Source organism: Pelecanus crispus, chromosome 12, assembly GCF_030463565.1.
Source record: "Pelecanus crispus isolate bPelCri1 chromosome 12, bPelCri1.pri, whole genome shotgun sequence".
Lineage (NCBI taxonomy): Eukaryota > Metazoa > Chordata > Aves > Pelecaniformes > Pelecanidae > Pelecanus > Pelecanus crispus.
The window spans coordinates 26708333-26718741 of NC_134654.1; positions in this window are offsets into that span (position 1 = coordinate 26708333).

The window sequence follows — 10409 nt, forward strand, 5'->3', positions numbered from 1 at the left end:
GTGAGATGGCACCCAGGTTCTTCTCAGCGCTGGTTAAGGTCCCCTCGGCCTTTGCCCAGGGTTTGTAGCAGCACAGAGCCAGCGGCCAGGAGGCAGTGCCGCCCCGTGCTGTGACGAAACATCGCTCCAGGCCCCTATTCCTCTCTGCCAGCAGGTGAAATTTCATCAGTCAGGTATTGCAAAGTTCACAGGGTCCTCCCTGCGCTCCAGAGTACTTCGGTGGTCGCCCGGCTGCCCACCTGTACGCCTTCACGTCTGCTCCGTCTGAAACACTTCTCTTAACCTGTGTTGTCTTCATTCATCTCAAAGCCGTTCCTCGTACTATGAAGATGATAAATAGTAGGAGACTGACAGTAGGACCATGTGCGTAACGTTAGATAGGCTTTTATTTAATGTTGTTGTTGTTGTTTTAATGAGATGCTTTTAGGATCCGTGTTGTACTGGATTAAGGATATTGGTGGAACAATTGAACTGGTATTCTTTAACCCCGACTGCCCCAGATCCTTTCCCTCCAACCTCTTCACTTAAAAAAAAAATTAGATTGGGAGAACGTATTTAACTTGAAAAAAAAAACAACCCAAACCTTGCTGATGGAATAAGTTAATCTTTACTACGCTTCAATTTTATTTCTCAGGATACCCAAAGGTTTATCACTGCTGCTGAGAGAAGGGGACAGTACACCTTTTTGAAACTTCAACCACTGTAACCGTTTTCCAGATGTGTGTGTGTGCGCGCGCGCATGTGCGTGTGTGTGTTAAACTCAGCACTGTGTGTGCGTGTGTTCTGCTGAATATTGTGTGCATCTATGAAATGCTTCAGACAACTGCCTGGAAGTCAAAACCAACCACCTCTTTCCAGTCATATGTTTGCCGTGACTTTTCATAACCACACTTGAACTAGTGGTCTTGGATTAAGTATTCAAAGAGCAGGGCATCTTTATAGCAATGGTATGTCAGTCAAATTAAGAAAAATGTACACAAAAATAAATAAATGAAATTTAAAAGTAACGCGCTGTCAGTCTACCTGTATTTACCCAGTGGAAGTACTACCAGTTGTTGGGGACGCGCTTTGTACCGCTTTTCCCATTCGTATGGAAGGTTTTTAAGGATCATCTTACTCCTAACAGCTTATCGTACGTTACTGAAAACTCAGGAATGCTCAAGCTGCTCTACAGAAATAATTGTCAGTCTTTCTGCCGTTGGTTTTTCTTTCTGCGCTTCGGCTAGCATGGCTGGCGAGAGCAGACACATCCACATCCCGTCCAGCCCACATCAAAGGTGCGAGCCCCGGCTCCCGCCGCGGCTCTGGCAGGGCGCTGGTGCGACGAGAGGAGCCGGCTTCCTGCCCCCCTCCCCCCCCCAAAAAAAGCAGCTTTCCAGCGGGGATGGTGGGGCTCAAGGGGCTGCAAGTGGACATGGCCTCCGTGCCCAGCATTGCCCAGGGGTGCGGGTCTTGGGGCTGACGCCAACACGTGCTGTTGGGGCTGGAAGCCCGGCGGCTCGCTCAGCACCTTGCAGCGGTGTGGCCGAAGTGAGCGGTGGATTTTGTGCAGCTCTCGGGCCCCTGCGCTCGCAGGCTGGAAAATGGAGATGATGCTTTGCTCGCTCTTTTGCCAGGTCCTGGATCCAACCCTTGATTCCACTGCCAGCCCCACCACTATTATCTGCAATTAAGCCTTGCATTTCTTTAAAGGTTAACTATTAGGCTGTGCATTTGTCATGATGCAAAGCCAATTTTCACCCTTAATTTATTAGGCTAAGTCAAATAGCATTTTGCTTGAGTAAAGCATGCTGGTCTGGGTCATACTGAAACATGAATCGCTATTTTCCTCTTTCTCATGTAAATACACTTATGCTTCCATTTATATTAGAATTGCTGAAAACAATATATCAGCTCCCTCTGCTGATCCTCCAGTCCCAGTTAAGGCAAAAGGACTAGTTGCAGAGCTGATGCGCTAAGGAACAAACTAAACAAAAATAGCCCAGTTAATATAATAACCTTTAAGGGCACAGGGAAGGAATCAATGTTTATGGCGTAGAAGAAGGCGCAGTGTCCTGGGCTGAATGCTTTCAGATTGCAGGGGGAATGTTACCCGGCGTCGGTGATGGGAATGCTGGTGATACGGAGATTGCCATAAAAATGTCTGAAGAGAAGAGTTGCAAGAGGCACATAACCATTTCTGGGAATCCTAAGCGAAACAGCTGCCGAAGTTTTATCTGCACTGTGGTATGTGTGTGTGTGTATGTGTGTTCTGTTTAAAAGGAAGAAATTAAGAGCCATCCCGCTATTTTATCAAATCAAATTACCCTTGTATGTTCAGAATATCTATGCATCAGTACTTTTTTTTTTATTAGAGCTTTATCTCACTGTAATCAATTCCAAATACGAAACTATTTTTATCGCTGAAATGCAGCAGTAATTTATAAGACGTAGACGGAACGCACACGAGATGCCAAAAGCAATTTTATGGAGCCTCTTTTGTTGTCATCTACAATGCATCAGTTCTTGCCTTCAGCCTCCCATCAATTTTAAAAGCCCCAAGATGAAAAAAAAAAAAGGAGTAAGTGTACTGAAGCAACTGCCAACCCCTAAAATAGTCTGGAGATACGTAGATACGTGTACACCTTTGGGATAGAGTTTGATTGAACACGGCACAATAATGTAAGCTGTGCTGAGCTTTGTAATACAATTATTTTAGTTGGTGAAATGGCAGATCTTGTTCCCTCTGTCTCCCTTGCCTACTATATAGTATTTCATATATGTGCAGAAAATGAAATTGCGAAATAATGTCCTGCATTATCACAACTAATGTCACATTGAAACAAGGAAAAGAAGAAGAGTGAAAGTTGAGGTCCTCACAGCCGAACAGGAACTCCAGCCCTGTACAAGATAATATTTAAATGTGCGTATCTTTTTATGGTCCTTCTTTGGGTTACTTTCCCAAAACAAAGTTGCTCACACTGGATGTGACTCATAGGGCCAACGCTGGGTTGGTGATGGGTTCTTAGAAGTTGCCGGCACCCGTCTTAATCCACTCTGACCACCACCAAAGGTAAAACTTTCTCCAAGAGAAATGCTGATTAAGCTGGAATGAAGTCCTGAATACCTTTTAACGGCAGCAGTCTCAGGGAATTGAGTTAAAAAAAGAAGGATAGCCATTTTGCAGAAACTGAAGCATTTGTGAGGCAGGGACTCCTGCCTTTTGGTCTTGCACCCATGCAAGACAAGGATTTGGCTTTGGGATTTCTGTACTAATAATGGTGATAAATTTGCTGCTAGAGGCTTTCTGAAATCCTCAAAGCTAGAAAGAGACAGCTGCTGAAATGCCTTTGCCTGGTGGTTGTGCATGTGTGAATATACACACAATTTTGTGGATGATTTTCTCTTCACATGGCACAACAGCGATCCTCCAGCACAGCAAGTAGCACTCACAGAGAAACGTCCCTGCCCTTGTGGGAAGTACCTCATCCACTGAACGTGTCCTCATTTTCTATTTGTGTGGTGCTTGCTGAAATCAGAAAGAGGTGATAAAGAAAAAGCAAATGCTGAGGCATAAACAATTTGCAGTCATTAGAGATTATAAAATTGGAGAGAGATGCGTTTCACAACTCTTCTTGCTAAAGACAGCCTTGAATATCTAGAATCCATCTTTGATTTGTAACTTTTACTGGGACACACTTTGGCCTGACAAATGGCATTTTCCTAATACTTCTTCATGGTGACAATGTCCAGGACTATGGACCAAGGGTTTGAAGAAACTGCAGGAATTTTTTTTAACCACACAATACTTGTCCAAATATAGTTCTTGCTCTGCAGGTTGGCTCCACTGCTGTTTGATTTCCTTATGGCTGTGAAATTTAGCAATTAGGTTTTATAAAGTGGGGCATGGAAATAAGAATATCTGAGGTGACACACTCTTCCTCGGCATGAGCTGCTCTGCCATCTTCTCTGTATCATGAAAAATGTGATCGTAGTTAGCCCAAGCACAGCAGCACCGTGCTCCCCTCCTCCATCTTCTCTCTTCTCCTCTCATTTGGGTGTGCAGTAATATTTGCTTCCAAAATGTAAATACGCCAAATGAAGCACTCCAAAATCCCCCTCCCAATTTTCATGCCACTCAGCTGCTGGTGAACACTCGCTTCTTCCAGCAAGACCCCGGTGCCCCTCAGGAGCACCGGCAATAGCAGCATCCATGTGTATGTTCGTGGTTATGGGTTTCCAAACTGTATCTTTGGTCTTGCCAACGCAGACATCGTTTCTGCTCTCCCAAATGACCCTGATGTTTCCTGCTACAAAGCCAGGTATTACCACTCCAACACACTTTTGGTAACAGTTCTCTCTGGCTCTCTGGTGCTGAAAGTGTGTGATATGACGCTGAAAGCAATATATTGCAAAGTTTCTTAAGAATACATTTCATCTAGAGGTGATGTAGTTCGCCGATGTTAAAGATACAGATGTTTAATTCTGTTTCATTTGCTTGCCAAATCCTACTAATGTTATGAGAGAAATAGCCAAATTGGAAGTATTTTCAGTCTTAAAAAAGCATCCCATTTTAATACCCAATGATTGGTTTTAACATATTCATGTTAATAGGTTTCTTTCAATATGCTTCTATTAACGATAGGTATTGAAAATAAATGGAAGGACATTACAGAATATTAACAGCTTATTAATGGCAAACATTACTAAGGCACCTTTCTTGTTTGCTTACCGCTTTCACATTAGAGTGCTTTTGGGAAATAATAATAATAATAAAAAAAATCCCTCTTGAAGGAATCATTACTAAAGCATTTTGCATGCAGATTACTTCAGGCTTCAGCATTGCAACTCTCGGCTAGGTTAGGAGATGAAGGCCAAGATTTGTTGATTGAGATCAGATGGCTGGTGGCGAGAAGGGATCTAGATGACTTAACTGGAGGGATTAAACTCAAGTCTTTTGGCTTCCATTTGGCTGTTTTATAAACTCCACTGCCGGGCCAGCTAGCTGGGCCGTGTTCCCCTCGTCGCGTATGTGTGATGTTAGCAGGGCGGTTTGTAGCATCAGCCAGTCCATCAGCGTTAGCAGGCCAGACGTTCTGGGTGAGGAAGGAAAAGACAGTGTAACTGAAAGCTAAAATTAGTCCCCAAAGCGCCCGTCCGTGCACCTCCAGCTTGGCGGCTGACCTAATGCCTGGCCGCTGATGTCTGGAGGAAAACAGGGGTGAGCGCTCTCCCGCCTGGCCAGCACCTGGGTTTTTTGGTGGTTGACGGTGTGCGGATGCCATGGGGCAGAGCCGGCGTTCCCAAGAGCTCCAGCCCCGTTTCCCTGCCCAGGGAGAGGCACGTCTCCGCAGCACCCGAAGCACAGCTGATGTCCCTTGGCTGCACCACGGCCGGCACTTTGCTGCAGGGTGACGAAGCATCAGACACGCGAGGAGGAGGGCTTTGTTCTCGGCAATTCACGCTTGAAGCCTCACCCACCAGGCGTACCCCCACAGGAGGAGATGGAGCTCGCTTTCTTCTTTCTTTCAGAGCCCCAACCTTTAGTTTTACAACACTGACTGAAACCAAGAGTGGAAATAAAAAGTCAGGGCTACTCTGTTTTCCTTCCCCTCCCTTCCATTATCTTCTTTCTTTTCCATCCATCCTCATTTCACATGCCTCTCAGATTGCATCCCCCTGGTATTCCAGTTATTTATTGACCCACACCTAATTCCTTATTTCCAGAAATGTGTCAGGAATCCTGCCTTTGAGTCATTTGCTTTTTGCTTTCCAGGCTCACCTCTTTGACCACGTTTTCCTGTAAGAGATAAGGATATAGGGTTTGTGGAGTAATCGCAGCAGGATGCCTGGGTTTCATTCATAGATCTGTTGCCACTGGCTCATTATGGAAAATTAGGAGAGTTATTTCACCTTTCAGTGCCTCACCTCAGTGTCACCAGCTGTAAAACAAGGCTAATAATTGTTATCTCTTCCTTGCAGGAGAACTGGGGAGCTTCGCTAATGACCATCTGCTAAATGTTCTCAGAGCCTCACATGAACATTTCTACTGAAGTGCAAATTATTATTAGAAACCAGGGATTGTTACTGGATTGATATCAAATCATTGTCGACAGCTTCTCTGCAGGGAAAACTTAGGCGCAGCCAACAAGAACAAGCTGCATGTTTTGAAGTTGTGCAGTTGATTATATTGGCTTTCATCTTCTGGTAAGAGGATCCTCTGCCATCTGAACTCTCTGATCTCTGGGAACACAATTCATCCAATCAATCTGGAGGAAAATAAACCTCCTCAGACAAAAAAATAAAGTATCCACCTGAGATCATACGAAGATGGAAGATGTCAATTAATTCCCAGCCCCCACTCCTTAACTCTTGTAAACCCAGTGGTTTTCTGGCCCACCAAGCAATGCTCAAAAAGAAGGATATAATGCAGCCATTACACAGTCTCAGTATCGCAAAGAGCCTCACGAGCCTGCCTGGGCTAAATTATAATTGAAACCATGCAAATATTTTACAATGGAATTGGTGCCACTGAAGGCTTCTATGGACTGTCTGAGGGATACGTGTTGATCTCGTGGCAGCGTACGGAGATTTGAGGTGCCAGGATAGGTTTCAGCTGTGGCTCCTTCCCGGCATGAGCCAGCCCGGGGTGAAGGACTAGTCTGTACCACTCCTGAACCTGACCTGGTGTATTTTCTCCCCAGGTCAGCCTCAAGATGCCCACCCAGCTGAGGGATTTGAATCTGAATCTTGAGCCCACGTTGAGCACTGCATAGACAGAAACCGCCACTGGTCATCATTGGTGTGTGCCCCACGTGCCCAAGACCCGAATGAGCTCCACTGATGACTTTACAGGGAACCACTGTCTTAAGCGAGCATGGCCTCCCATCCTTTTAGTGTATGGGCTCATCTGTCGTGTTTTCCCTGAGCTAGAAATTGAGAGGGAGGATCGCTGGAGGCTACAACCCATTACTGGGTATTCAATAGCAATGCTGTCAACAGGGACAAACAAGCGGAGATGGGGCTGGAGATGGGGATAATTACAAGGACCGAGTTGTGAGGACCAGAGAGCTCCGGTCTCCCGCGACACTAAAACTGATAATATATAACTGGTGAGGCTTAGCAACCGCCCCGAGTCTTTCCCCTCCAACACCATTACGTGCCATTATGGTCACTGTCTTAGTTTGCTGGGTTTAAGTAAAATAAATGTGTTTTAATGATGCTGCTACTATCCAACAACATCAGCGGGGCTGCACTCACGAAACCCTTTCCGAAGCAATGCTGTGAGGGCTTACAGGGAAGAAAATGGGTGAGTCCGAGCTTTTGGGAGCTGTGAGGGGAATGCAAGTATCCCTGGTGCAACCATCTGCAGTGCACTGGGGACTCTGGAGACAGGACTTGGTTCTCTTGTGCAGTGCAGAGCATATTAAAAATGGGAAAAAATAGCCCAGTAATTCTTTAATTAAAAAAGGATAATAACATCTTGTCTTAAAATTTTAAAAAGCAATCCTCTGCATTTAAAAATATACCTGTAAAATAATATGTGCCTTTTGGCTATTTCCTATAATGTGTAACTTTGGTCACATGGCTCTCATTAAGATACCAGAAAATGTCATAAACTAGCATTTATAAGCTCAACATAGGAAATTTCTGTATTTTTATTTTGAATTTATAATCCCGGTCCAAGATTTGCTGAAAGATATGAAACTTTATTTGAGGTTTTGGAAATGGAATGATTTCTTAGCAAAACAGTCTTCTTTTGGTAAAAACTCCCATCTGGTCAAATTTTGATATTTTCTTCAGGCAAATACTTTTTTTTTTTTTTTTTTTCCCTACAAATATTAAAAAAAAATTCTGGCTAAGAGCACAGTCGCTAATACTTAAAAAATGCAATGTTATGAAATATTAACAGTTTAAGATAAAACTACTTAAAAGGCATGGCAGCATAAACGCAGAGCTGAGTCTCTGCAGAGCTGAGGAGCGCTGCCGTGGATCCCCGCGTGTATTTAGCACTGAAGGCGAGGAAGTTTCGCTCTGAAAAAGGACGAGAACATTAAAAGCAGGGAAGATATTAACCACATCTTTTTAACACTGAGGTTTGAATAACACTACCCCAGGTAGTTAATAATTCATACTGCCCGAGCATGTAATCAGATGGAAACTTTCCTGTTTCCTCCGAGCTCACATCTCTGGACAAAAGGTCAAGCTCTGAAATTTCAAATGAAGTGGACTAATTAACTCATACAACGACGAGACAAGGGCTGATGCCCTTCGTTCCTGAATAATCCAGGGATTTGGAGTCGTACGAGCAGGTTCAATACCAGCCTGCAAGTCTGGTTTCAGCAGCTCGATCCCGAGCGCGGCTCTTTTACAAGCAGGCTGCAGGTGGCAATACATTTATGCTCGTGTCTCGGAGCACGAGAGCGCTCCCCGAAACGCCGTGCCGGCATCCGAGCGGAGGATGTTGCTCTCAGAGAAGAAATACACCAGGAGGGAAATATGATAAGCATAATTACAGGGAACGGGTTAGGAAGAGATCAAATAGGTTTCCTTTCGGTGGGAATGGCTCGTTTCTAAAGGCAGCCGCTGTGATTTTTCCGGTTCGCCCGCCCAGCCCATGCCCAGCCGCTGGCCTTCGTGCAGTGCTGCGTGGGTTATGCCGGGAGCCAGGCGAAGTCAGCTGGAAGTGGAGCAGCGTCCGCCGAGATGGGCAAAGCTCGGGGACGCATCAGGGAATATCTTAGAAGTAGAAAGGATAAAATGAGGCATCTTTAATTCTCCTTCCCTGGGCTCGTTGTCATGTTGTCCTGGGAGCAATACAGACCTGCAGCTCTCCCTCCTTCCTTTAGGAAGATTAACTGGAGTAGAATCATAGAATCATGGAATGCTTTGGGTTGGAAGGGACCTTCAGAGGCCACCCAGCCCAACCCCTGCAGTGAGCAGGGACAGCTTTAACCACACCAGGGTGCTCAGAGCCCCGTCCAACCTGACCTTGAATATTTCCAGGGATGGGGCCTCCACTGCCTCTCTGTCGTAAATCTGAGTAAAACTCAGATTTATTAAGTTATGATTTACAGAGTCCCTAAGTGCATTATAGTGCCCTTACCGTGTCCATCTAGCTATCCCACTTCTCTAGGTGCTATAGCAGGGTGTTGCTCATAACTAAAGGCGTTCGTAAGGGTTTTTTTTTTTTTTTTTTGCACTGGGCTTTGCTAATCAGCCCTGGTGCAGCATATTTAATCCCAGGAGATGGAGGGTCACTGGGGGAGGCAGCCTGGCAGAACAGCCTGGGAACACGGGAGGGGAGAAGCATCATCCCTCTCCGCATGGAGAAACGCTTCTGAAAATGGAGCAGCTTTGCCAGGAGGGCAGGGAAAGCTGCGGGAAGGGCTCCGATATTGCACAGAAGCTCAGGTCGTAACGGGGAGCTCGCTTGTCTAAGCCATATGGGGTCTATCTCAAGATGCAACGCAGGTTGTGTAAGGCTCGGGCTCCCCCGGTTCTTCAGCATCAGTCCTGCTGCTGGAGAAGTGAGTGGTCTTTCTGCCTTTTTGTAATGGCTCTGAATCTTTAATCTCTATTAAGAGCCTCCTCTGGAAAATGGCTCTTATTTGCTATGCTGTGGGAACAGCACTTTTATTAAATGGTCACAGAGAGTAATTGCTTTAAAATAATATTGCAGCGTACTCACTGTGCTCTTGCTCAGTTACTCTAATAACAGGTTGATCAGCCCTGAGTTATGCCAGCATTAATTCACAGAATGGAGCACATGCGAGAGCCAACCCGAAAAGGCACTTTCCGACAGGAAAGAATACCCTGTTTTATTGAAAAAGCAACGGCATTTTGATCAAACCACCCCCGACGAAACAGCCTGATGACACAGCTTCATCTGAATCAAGTTGCTACGCCAAAGCTGTGCCTGTGAGGCGTCACTGCACGTATAGATACGCATGACTGCATCCACTGCATGTGGCGACGCAGCCAGCAGCAACCTCGTGGCAGCCGGAGCCTGGCCAAGGAGATGCTATGGCCTCTCCCTGCTTTCCCCACCTCATCTTGCTCTTTTGTGCTGGCTTCCATCGCCCCTGAGCGACGCTCTCCCCCTGGTCCCCACCTCTGCCTGGCTCCCTCCTCCGTCATTGCCCCTGCGAAGCCACCAAGCCAGCTCCCGTATTTGCGTGTTTGTTGATGGCAGGTGATGGGGACACGTCCAACTTCACCCTCTGCCCTCCTCCAGCTAAAGGCAGAGCTGCCCTGAGCCCTTCTGAGCACAGAAACCTGCTCGTTAGCGCAGGAGTTTTAATCAGGAGCTGGGAGCCCGGGTGGTGCATGAGCAGGACACACCAACAGCCCCCGACCTTCATTTGGGAGTTTCCAAAGCACAGAACAGGTCAATGTGGTGATGACTGGGGAAACCAGCTATGGGCAGC